This window comes from Bombina bombina, chromosome 1 (assembly GCF_027579735.1).
Source record: "Bombina bombina isolate aBomBom1 chromosome 1, aBomBom1.pri, whole genome shotgun sequence".
Classification (NCBI taxonomy): domain Eukaryota; kingdom Metazoa; phylum Chordata; class Amphibia; order Anura; family Bombinatoridae; genus Bombina; species Bombina bombina.
The window spans coordinates 1,457,224,225-1,457,235,379 of record NC_069499.1 but is presented as its reverse complement, the minus strand read 5'-3'; the positions used below and the strand labels follow the sequence as shown (position 1 = coordinate 1,457,235,379).

The 11,155-nt window shown below is 40.3% G+C and overlaps 1 protein-coding gene across 2 annotated transcripts in view; it reads right to left on the bottom strand.

The window, feature by feature from the left end:
- Positions 1-805: 805 nt before the first annotated feature.
- The window catches only part of PGS1 (phosphatidylglycerophosphate synthase 1), a 398,675-nt gene continuing 388,325 nt past the window's right edge, over positions 806-11,155 (bottom strand). For both annotated transcript variants that reach the window (XM_053706226.1, XM_053706217.1), the window contains one exon: positions 806-1,115. The gene's annotated coding sequence lies outside the window, so the exon portion shown is untranslated. The remainder of the gene's footprint in view (positions 1,116-11,155) is intronic.

Sequence of the window (11,155 nt, the reverse complement as noted above, 5' to 3'; positions counted from 1 at the left end):
TAAATAACCCCCTGTGCCAGAACACAGTGTTATCTATATGGCCCACGTGTACTTTCTGTCTCTATGTGTTGAAAAGAGATTTAAAAAGCATGTGATAAGAGGCAGCCCTCAAAGGCTTAGAAATTAGCATAGGAGCCTACCTATGTTTAGTTTAAACTAAGAATACCAAGAGAAAAAAGCAAATTTGAGGATAAAAGTAAATTGGAAAGTTGATTAAAATTAAAAGTCCTATCTGAATAATGAAAGTTTAATTTATACTAGACTGTCCCTTTAAAGCAGTACTAAAACCAGTACTGAAACATAACAGCAGAAGATCTGGAATAGGAGTATATCAACGTATAGTCCCTGCAACATCCGTGGAAAGGCTTATGACTAAATAGGTGAACTAAATGCCCTACCTATACTCCAGGTACATCCCTCCAACAATCACTGTATTCTGAGGGGAAATTGGCCTTAACTCTGTTTGAGAACCCCTTTCACTGAAGAATAAAATGTGCATCTCCATTATTTAACCTCCTCCAGCGTAGGTAAAGACAAGATTGAGGTGTCAGTGAAGTAGGAGGGGTGTTATACAGTTCTTAGGGTTTGGGAATCTTTGCCCCCTCCTAGTGCCAGGGAAGAGCAATTCCCAGAAGTAACGGATTGCGGGCTCTCACCACCTGTATGAAAAAAATGAGCATTGTTCTGTGAACGCTTGCACTGGAAGGTACCCTATAAGCTGTATAATCAAAGACTGGACTCTCAAGAAAAATATTGACAAATTCTGTTAGATGTTCTTGATGATCAACAGTGAAACAAACACACATTGTCTTGGATTTTTACTTTATTTTAGCTTACTATACAAACTTACATAGTTTGAAATTAAAATAACTTAATTTCTGTATGGAGGAAAGTAGTGGACAAATCTAGCAAGCACCTTAATGTGTGTGCAGCAATCTTGTTGGAACATGCTGCCATGGATCAACACACAGAAGCTTGTCTGAAACAGTTAACACCTCCAACGTCAGTTATATTCACCAAGGCCATTTCAGTTGGTTGCCAAGACAAAAGGAACAGTTTGAGTGTCCATTATATAAAACATGAATCCATGGCTTACGTACATGTGCGTGTTTAACCTGAAAACAAAAAGGAAACACCAATGAAGTATATGATAGCTGCATTAGTCATAATGCTGACAGTCTAACTCCAGCAAATAATTATCAGTTTATTATTCACAGATACAGACACAGTATGTATATAGCACACGTTATCTCAAAAGGATTTAAATCTCTCTACATTCCCAGAAAAGATAATTCAGCAATGCAAACATAAGTCAGAAGTTTTGCAGGGGCATATTTAGGTTTTGTGCTGCCCTAGGCTGCTGCCCCCCCCCCTAAGTTTTAGGCTGTTTTTCGGCCATAATATTTTTTGGTCATGGTGTAATTTGAATATACATATATGTATATATATATATATATATATATAAACACACAACCCCTCTCCCTCACACACAGCCCCTCTGCCACACACACAGCCCCTCTCCCCCCACACACAGCCACTCTCCTTCACACACACACACACACAGCCACTCTCTCACACACACACACACACACACAGCCACTCTCCTTCACACACACACACACACACAGCCACTCACACACACAGCCACTCTCACACATACATACACACATATACATACATATATACACTCATACACAATATTCCCCATGAATACTCCTAATAGCTATTTTGCAAAAATACTTCCACATTACTTGGCTTGTTCCCAACATACAGATTTATCATTTTGAGTAAGGGGCTAACTTGCATATACACAACCAGATTCCACCTCTCAAAAAGATAAAAATTTAAAATTTCCTGAAAAGCGGTATAGTACTCTAGTCATAAGATTCAAGCATATGGTTACTAAAACTTTTATTTACTCATATATTAAAATTGGGATACTATATGCAATAAAAGCCCAGGACTGTATGAGGACACATGCAATGACTGCTCTTGACTAACGGGTAAATTTGAGTGCTAAATCAACCGCAATGTGTCCAAGTCCTTTAGTTAAATAATTCTATTAAGCTAGGTTAACTGCCCATTAGTGCAAATAAATTAACCTTCACGATGGAACATAAACATTGTGAATATAATGCTACATACACAGTTTCTATAAGCGTATTCACATATTAAGCAGTCACCATGCATCCACAATATAATAATAACTATTATTAAACTGTGGTAGTGGGTTCAGAACCAGTCTTCCAAAAATGATTAGCCGTTAACAAAAATAGTGCTATTATATGAAGTGAATCAGTCCCAATTAAAAAGAAGTACACAATCTTTCCAACTTGTCCAGAAAAGTTTCGCCTGACCGGCTTTTTCAAAGGTTGTGGGTCACCGTTGATATGGACTTAAATAGCATACGTGACATCATCTATGCCCTCCCATTGGATTTCATTGGATAAAAAGGGGTCACATGATCAAAACAAAATACCATCATCATTCAACATGCCTCCTGTGATCTGGATAACAATATACCGATGTAAACTTGTAACTGTACTTGACGTAGACATCTTCTTGAATCTGTCATTTAATCAAACTATACAGGGGAAACAAATTCTAATCACTTGTAGACAGTATAACTACGAATCTGAGAATCCACATTTCTGTAATATCAATTGATCATCTCTGTGATTAATAACATATGATAGTGTGATCTTGGATAATATTGTGCAAAAAAAAAAGAAGGGAGTATGTGAATAGTGCCTGAAGTATTTATAGTTGGAGAGGTAGTCAAGCTCAATAATAATCAATTCAGTCATTTTCCTCTCTGTTCTTCTGCTCACAGCCCTGCGGTAAAAACATCAGAAAGGACTGTGCAGAAGAACAGAGAGGAAATGCCTGAGACTGCAGTGAGCGCGCCGCTATCAAGTGACTGAGAATGCGCTGACAGGTACTGTGTAACACACCCCTCCCCTGATAGAGCTAGTCGCATGATCACTAGTAAAAAGGGCCTCCGGCATTGGCATACCTTACTTTCCCGGCCGTTCCCCATCTCCCTGGTGTTGCACTCTGCCGCTGACCTCATATTCTTGTCACTAGTGACTACTCAATCTCACTTCCGTTGCCGCCTGGCCTGGGAGATCACGTGCGCATGTGCGTGACTCCCGGGCTCAAGCCTTGATGTGCGGCAGATAGGGGAAGCAGGCTGGCAAGTTAGCAGCGTTAGTGCAGTGTGGTGTGGACAAGTGCCGCCCCCCAAAATCCGCCGCTCTAGGCACCGGTCTTGTTGGCCTCTCCATTAATACGCCCCTGTATATAGGTCTTCTACACAGTGTAAGAACACCTCTCTTTTTGTCTGGTTTACAGACAATTGAGAAAGATGGAATCTCCCCCTTGGAGGAGAATTTTTGAACTCTAGAAGATACCCCTGGGTTGCGATTTCTAAAGCCCAGGAGTCCTGAACGTCTCTTGCCCAAGCCTGAGCAAAGAGAGAAAGTCTGCCCCCTACGAGATCCGGTCCCGGATCGGGGGCTACCCCTTCATGCTGTCTTGGTGGCAACAGCAGGCTTCTTGGCCTGTTTACCTTTGTTTCAAGTCTGGTTAGGTCTCCAGACTGACTTGGATTGAGCAAAATTCCCCTCCTGTTTTGCAGCAGGGGAAGAGGTAGAGGGACCACCTTTGAAGCTTCGAAAGGAACGAAAATTATTTTGTTTGGTCCTTATCTTATTTGTCTCATCCTGAGGAAGGGCATGGCCTTTTCCTTCAGTGATGTCTGAAATGATCTCTTTCAGTTCAGGCCCGAATAGGGTTTTACCTTTGAAAGGGATGGCTAAAAGCTTAGATTTTGATGACACATCAGCAGACCAGGAATTAAGCCATAACGCTCTACGCGCTAAAATGGCAAAACCTGAATTCTTTGCTGCTAATTTAGCCAGTTGAAAAGCGGCATCTGTAATGAAAGAATTTGCTAGCTTGAGAGCCCTAATTCTATCCAGAATATCATCTAATGGGGTCTCAACCTGAAGAGCCTCCTCCAGAGCCTCGAACCAAAAAGCAGCTGCAGTAGTTACAGGAACAATGCACGCTATAGGTTGCAGAAGAAAACCCTGATGAATAAATATTTTCTTTAGGAGACCCTCTAAGTTTTTATCCATAGGATCTTTGAAAGCACAACTGTCCTCAATAGGTATAGTTGTACGCTTAGCCAGGGTAGAAATAGCTCCCTCCACCTTAGGGACCGTCTGCCATGAATCCCGCATGGTGTCTGATATGGGAAACATTTTCTTAAAAGTAGGAGGGGGAGAGAACGGAATACCTGGTCTATCCCACTCCTTAGTAACAATGTCTGAAATCCTCTTAGGGACCGGAAAAACATCAGTGTAGGCAGGAACCTCTAGATATCTGTCCATTTTACACAATTTCTCTGGAACTACAATAGGTTCACAATCATCCAGAGTCGTTAAAACCTCCCTGAGCAATAAGCGGAGGTGTTCTAGTTTAAATTTAAAAGCCGTCATATCTGAGTCTGTTTGAGGGAACATCTTTCCTGAATCAGAAATCTCTCCGTCAGAAAGCAAATCCCTCACCCCCAACTCAGAACATTGTGAGGGTACATCGGAAATGGCTAATAAAGCGTCAGAGGGCTCAGCATTTACTCTCACACCAGACCTACTGCGCTTCCCCTGCAACCCAGGCACCTTAGATAAAACCTCTGTGAGGGTAGTATTCATAACTGCGGCCATATCTTGCAGGGTGAAAGAATTAGACGCACTAGAAGTACTTGGCGTTGCTTGTGCAGGCGTTAATGGTTGTGACACTTGGGGAGAATTAGATGGCATAACCTGATTCCCTTCTGACTGAGAATCATCCTGCGACATACTTTTATAATCTAAAATATGTTCTTTGCAATTTATTGCCCTTTCAGTGCATGAGGGACATTAAGTGGGGGTTCCACAATGGCTTCTAAACACATTGAACATTGGCTTTCCTCAATGTCAGACATGTTGTACAGGCTAGTAATGACCACAAACAAGCTTGAAAACACTTTATTTAGTGAAAAAATAACAATCTTAAAAAACGGTACTGCGCCTTTAAGAGAAAAAAAGCATACACGTTCTGCAAAACTGCTTTAAATACACCAATTGTTTCAAATTTTTTATATAAGATTCAATTTATGCAGTTAAGTTTGCCCCACAAGAAAAAGAAACACTTAACCCTTTATTGTGCAAACCGGATAGATAATAGGCCTAAATCCGGAAAAAAACAGCCCCTGCACCTCGCCACAGCCCTGCTGTGGCACCTACCTGCCCTCAGGGATTGGAAAAATGGGGTTAAAGCATCGATTTGGCCCAACACTTCCACAAGGGCCCTCCGGAGTTGGAGCTTGTTGCTTGCTTTGTAAAAACAACTGCGCATCTGAGGCGCGAAAATAGGCTCCGCCCATCTCACTCAATGTTTTGTCAGCCTTAATGAACCGCACCAGAGCGGTTCCAAACTAGCCATTTGGGTTCTGAGACCCAAACAAGAAGCCAAGTGTACCCTCAATAAAGTCTTCCAAAAAACGTTACCCAAAGAAAACGTCAACAGTACTCCCAGTTCACAAAACGTTTGCCCACAGACATTTAAAACTCAGTGTCAACCATTTTTTCATTAGCCCCTTATGCAAGCATAGTAATACCCTTCTATCTCTCTTAGGATTACTGCTTACCCTTACCCTCATGGGGATACTGTCAGCCTTTCTGAAATACCACAGTCTCTCCAGAAAAAAATGACTGAACATACATCACTGCTATATAGCATGAAAACGTTCCTCACACTGAAGTTTCTTGTACCCCTCAGCCATTCTGTGGGAACTGCTCTGGATCTTAGTGACAAATGCTAAGATCATCAGCCTCCAGGCAGAAGTCTTCATCCATCTGCTGCCTGAGAGTAAATAGTACACACCGGTACCATTTAAAATAAAAAACTCTTGCTTAAAGAAAATAAAAACTAACATTTTATCACCTCTTTCACTTTACCCTTCCTAGTACTTAGAGTAGGCAAAGAGAATGACTGGGGGGTGGAGCTAAGGGAGGAGCTATATAGACAGCTCTGCTGTGGTGCTCTCTGCCACTTCCTGTTAGCAGGAGGTTAATATCCCACAAGTAAAGGATGAATCTGTGGACTCGTCGTACCTTATAGAAGAAAGTATATTAATTTAACAATGTTGGTTGTGCAAAGCTGGGGAATGGGTAGTAAGGGGTTATTTATCTTTTTAAACAATAACAATTTTGGTGTTGACTGTCCCTTTAAACAGTTATCAATGGCAAGAAGTGTAAAGATGACATGTTCTAACATATTCGTCTCTTTAAATAATGTGCTGTAAGTAATCAAATAAAAACTACACACACACACTTACCATACAGAAACTGACAAACAGAAGAGTCAAAATTTGTTTTCCTGTAAAGGAAAGCATGATTTTTTTTTTTTTGAAGATCAAGAAACAGAAAGAGGGTGTTGCCAAAAAAAAATCTAAGAAGTGCTGTTTCTGTGAGCGTCTGGATAAGGCAATAGTTCTACAAGGGAATTTGCATAAACTAAACAGTCTGAAACTGTCTGGGGGGGGGGGGGGGGTGTAGGAGCAGTAGGTTATTCACCCTGTATGTAGAACCGGAAATGTAATTTCATGTGGATTTCTCTAGCAATGGTTGTTACACTGAAAGAAAATGTGACATCAGTGCTACATATTCTGGGGAAAGCTCTTACTTCTTTAAAGAGGAGGAAGTCATAGAAACGTATTAAGTGTACATAAAACATGAGACCACTATGTAGCAAGAGTAAAATGACTCATATAAGCGAGAACACAGATGTGCAAGAAAAATCTGTGGCATTTTACTATAAATTAAAAAAAAATAAAAGTCATTCTGTCACTACTTCCCTTCCTGGTTACTTGATTGTGAAATTTTTCTTATGTTCACATATCTTGAAATGTCTGAGAATTGCAGCTAGGGGCTTCACAAACTATGATCCCTGGAACAGAGTGAGTTAAATCAGAAAAGCCCACACTTTCTTTCTGCAAAAATACATTGGCGCTTATTAGCCATTTAATAAAAGGAAGAAGAAAAAAACTGCACATCTAGAAAAATTAAAGTTTTTTTTGTTTTTGTTTAAAGGGACACTAAACCCAAAAACATAAATTATGCTTACCTGATAATTTCATTTTCTTTTGAAGGGAAGAGTCCACAGCTGCATTCATTACTTTTGCGAATTTAGAACCTGGCCACCAGGAGGAGGCAAAGACACCCCAACCAAAGGCTCAAATACCTCCCCCACCTCCCTCATCCCCCAGTCATTCTGCCAAGGGAACAAGGAACAGTAGGAGAAATATCAGGGTGAAAAAAAAGGTGCCAGAAGAACAAACAATAAAAGCCGCCTCATAGAGATAAAAGCACGGGCGGGAACTGTGGACTCCCATTCAGAAGAAAAACATAATTTATGTAAGAACTTACCTGATAAATTCATTTCTTTCATATTGACAAGAGTCCATGAGCTAGTGACATATGGGATATACAATCCTACCAGGAGGGGCAAAGTTTCCCAAACCTCAAAATGCCTATAAATACACCCCTCAACACACCCACAATTCAGTTTAATGAATAGCCAAGCAGTGGAGTGATAAAGAAAGGAGTAGAAAGCATCAACAAAGGAAATTTGGAAATAATTGTGCTTTACACAAAAAAATCATAACCACCATAAAAAGGGTGGGCCTCATGGACTCTTGCCAATATGAAAGAAATGAATTTATCAGGTAAGTTCTTACATAACTTATAAATTATGTTTTCTTTCATGTAATTGGCAAGAGTCCATGAGCTAGTGACATATGGGATATCAATACCCAAGATGTGGATCTTCCACTCAAGAGTCACTAGAGAGGGAGGTAAAAAATAAAAACGGCCATATTCTGCTGAAAAAATTAATCCACAACCCAAAAAAATAAGTTTATTTTCATTTTGAAAGAAAAAAAACTTAAATCAAAAGCAGAAGAATAAAACTGAAACAGCTGCCTGAAGAACTTTTCTACTAAAAACTGCTTCCGAAGAAGCAAATACAGGTAGCCCTCAGTTTACGCCAGGGTTAGGTTCCAGAAGGAATGGTTGTAAATCAAATCCATTGCAAATTGAAACACAGTTTATAATGTAAGTCAAAGGGAAGTGAGGGAGTTAGGTTCCAGGCCCCTCTCAAACTTGTCATAAGTAACACCTAATAAATTATTTTTAGAGCTTTGAAATGAAGACTTTAAATGCTAAACAGCATTATAAACCTAATAAAATAATCACACAACACAGAATATATAAATAAACTAAGTTAAATAAACAGAAACGTTTGCTAAACAGCATTATAAACCTAATACAATAATCACACAACACAGACTTCACTTCCATTTTTCTGCAAACAGTTCTTTCTATGCATTCCAATCTGGACTAATTTATAGACAGGAAGATCTTGTTCCTTTGAAATCTGCTCGATAGCTCAGGTCTGGTTAAACTGATTAATTTCAGCTTGCTTGGCTTTGCTGCAACACAAGCGGACAGCTCCACCTACTGTCTATTTTAATCAATGCACTGCTTCTCAATGCTTTTCAATAGCAGTCACATGACTGGAAAAAAAGGTTGTTATTCTGAAACGGTGTAAACCGAGGGCCACCTGTACATCAAAACGGTAGAATTTAGTAAATGTATGCAAAGAGGACCAAGTAGCCGCTTTGCAAATCTGATCAACTGAAGCTTCATTCTTAAAAGCCCATGAAGTGGAGACTGATCTAGTAGAATGAGCTGTAATTCTCTGAGGCGGGGCATGAAGCGACCCCAAATAAGCTTGATGAATCAAAAGTTTCAACCAAGAAGCCAAGGAAATAGCAGAAGCTTTCTGACCTTTCCTAGGACCAGAAAATAAAACAAATAGACTGGAAGTCTTCCTGAAATTTTTAGTAGCTTCCACATAATATTTCAAAGCTCTTACCACATCCAAAGAATGTAAGGATCTCTCCAAAGAATTCTTAGGATTAGGACATAAGGAAGGAACAACAATTTCTCTACTAATGTTGTTAGAATTCACAACTTTAGGTAAAAATTGAAAAGAAGTCTGCAAAACTGCATTATCCTGATGAAAAATCAGAAAAGGAGACTCACAAGAAAGAGCAGATAACTCAGAAACTCTTCTAGCAGAAGAGATGGCCAAAAGAAACAACTACATGAAAGTAGTTTAATGTCCAAAGAATGCACAGGTTCAAATGGAGGAGCCTGTAAAGCCTTCAGAGCCAAATTAAGACTCCAAGGAGGAGAAATTGACTTAATGACAGGCTTAATACGAATTAAAGCCTGTACAAAACAGTGTATATCAGGAAGTATAGCAATCTTTCTGTGAAATAAACAGAAAGAGCAGAGATTTGTCCTTTCAAGGAACTTGCAGACAAACCCTTATCCAAACCATCCTGAAGAAACTGTAAAATTCTAGGAATTCTAAAATAATGCCAGGAGAATTTATGAGAAGAACACCATGAAATGTAAGTCTTCCAAACTCTATAATAAATCTTTCTAGAAACAGATTTACGAGCTTGTAACATAGTATTAATCACTGAGTCAGAGAAACCTCTATGACTTAGAACTAAGCGTTCAATTTCCATACCTTCAAATTTAATGATTTGAGATCCTGATGGAAAAACGGACCTTGAGATAGTAGGTCCGGCCGTAACGGAAGTGGCCAAGGCGGGCAACTGGACATCCGAACCAGACCCACATACCAAAACCTGTGTGGCCATGCTGGAGCCACCAGCAACACAAAAGACTGTTCCATGATGATTTTGGAGATCACTCTTGGAAACTAGAGGCGGGAAGATGTAAGCAGGATGATAACACCAAGGAAGTGTCAACTGCTTCCGCCTGAACATCCCTGGACCTGGACAGATATCTGGGAAGTTTCTTGTTTAGATGAGAGGCCATGAGATCTATCTCTGGAAGACCCCACATCTGAACAATCTGAGAAAACACATCTTGATGGAGAGACCACTCCCCTGGATGTAAAGTCTGGCGGCTGAGATAATCCGCCTCCCAATTGTCTACACCTGGGATATGCACTGCAGAGATTAGACAGGAGCTGGATTCCACCCAAGCAAGTATCCGAGATACTTCTTTCATAGCTTGGGGACTGTGAGTCCCACCCTGATGATTGACACAAGCCACAGTTGTGATATTGTCTGTCTGAAAACAAATGAACGGTTCTCTCTTTAGTAGAGGCCAAGACTGAAGAGCCCTGAGAATTGCACGGAGTTCTAAAATATTTATTGGTAATCTCGCCTCTTGAGATTTCCAAACTCCTTGTGCTGTCAGAGATCCCCAAACAGCTCCCCAACATGAAAGACTCGCATCTGTTGAGATCACAGTCCAGGTTGGCCGAACAAAAGAAGCCCCTTGAACCAAACAATGGTGATGTATCCACCATGTCAGAGAGTGTCGTACATTGGGATTCAAGGATATTAATTGTGATATCTTTGTATAATCCCTGCACCATTGATTCGGCATACAAAGCTGTAGAGGTCTCATGTGAAAACGAGCAAAGGGGATCGCGTCCGATGCTGCAGTCATGAGACCTAAAACTTCCATGCACATAGCCACTGAAGGGAATGACTGAGACTGAAGGTGCCGGCATGCTGCGACCAGTTTTAAACGTCTCTTGTCTGTTAGAGACAGAGTCATGGACACTGAATCTATCTGGAAGCCTAAAAAGGTGACCCTTGTCTGAGGAATCAAGAAACTTTTTGGTAAATTGATCCTCCAACCATGTTCCCGAAGAAACAACACTAGTTGATTCGTGTGAGATTCTGCATTACGTAAAGACTGAACTAGTACCAAGATATCGTCCAAATAAGGAAACACCGCAATACCCTGTTCTCTGATTACAGATAGTAGGGCACCCAGAACCTTTGAAAAGATTATTGGAGCTGTTGCTAGGCCAAATGGAAGAGCAACAAATTGGTAATGCTTGTCTAGAAAAGAGAATCTCAGAAACTGTTCTGGATGAATCGGAATATGAAGGTATGCATCCTGCAAGTCTATTGTGGACATATAATGTCCTCGCTGAACAAAAGGCAGAATAGTCCTTATAGTTACCATCTTGAAAGTTGGTACTCTTA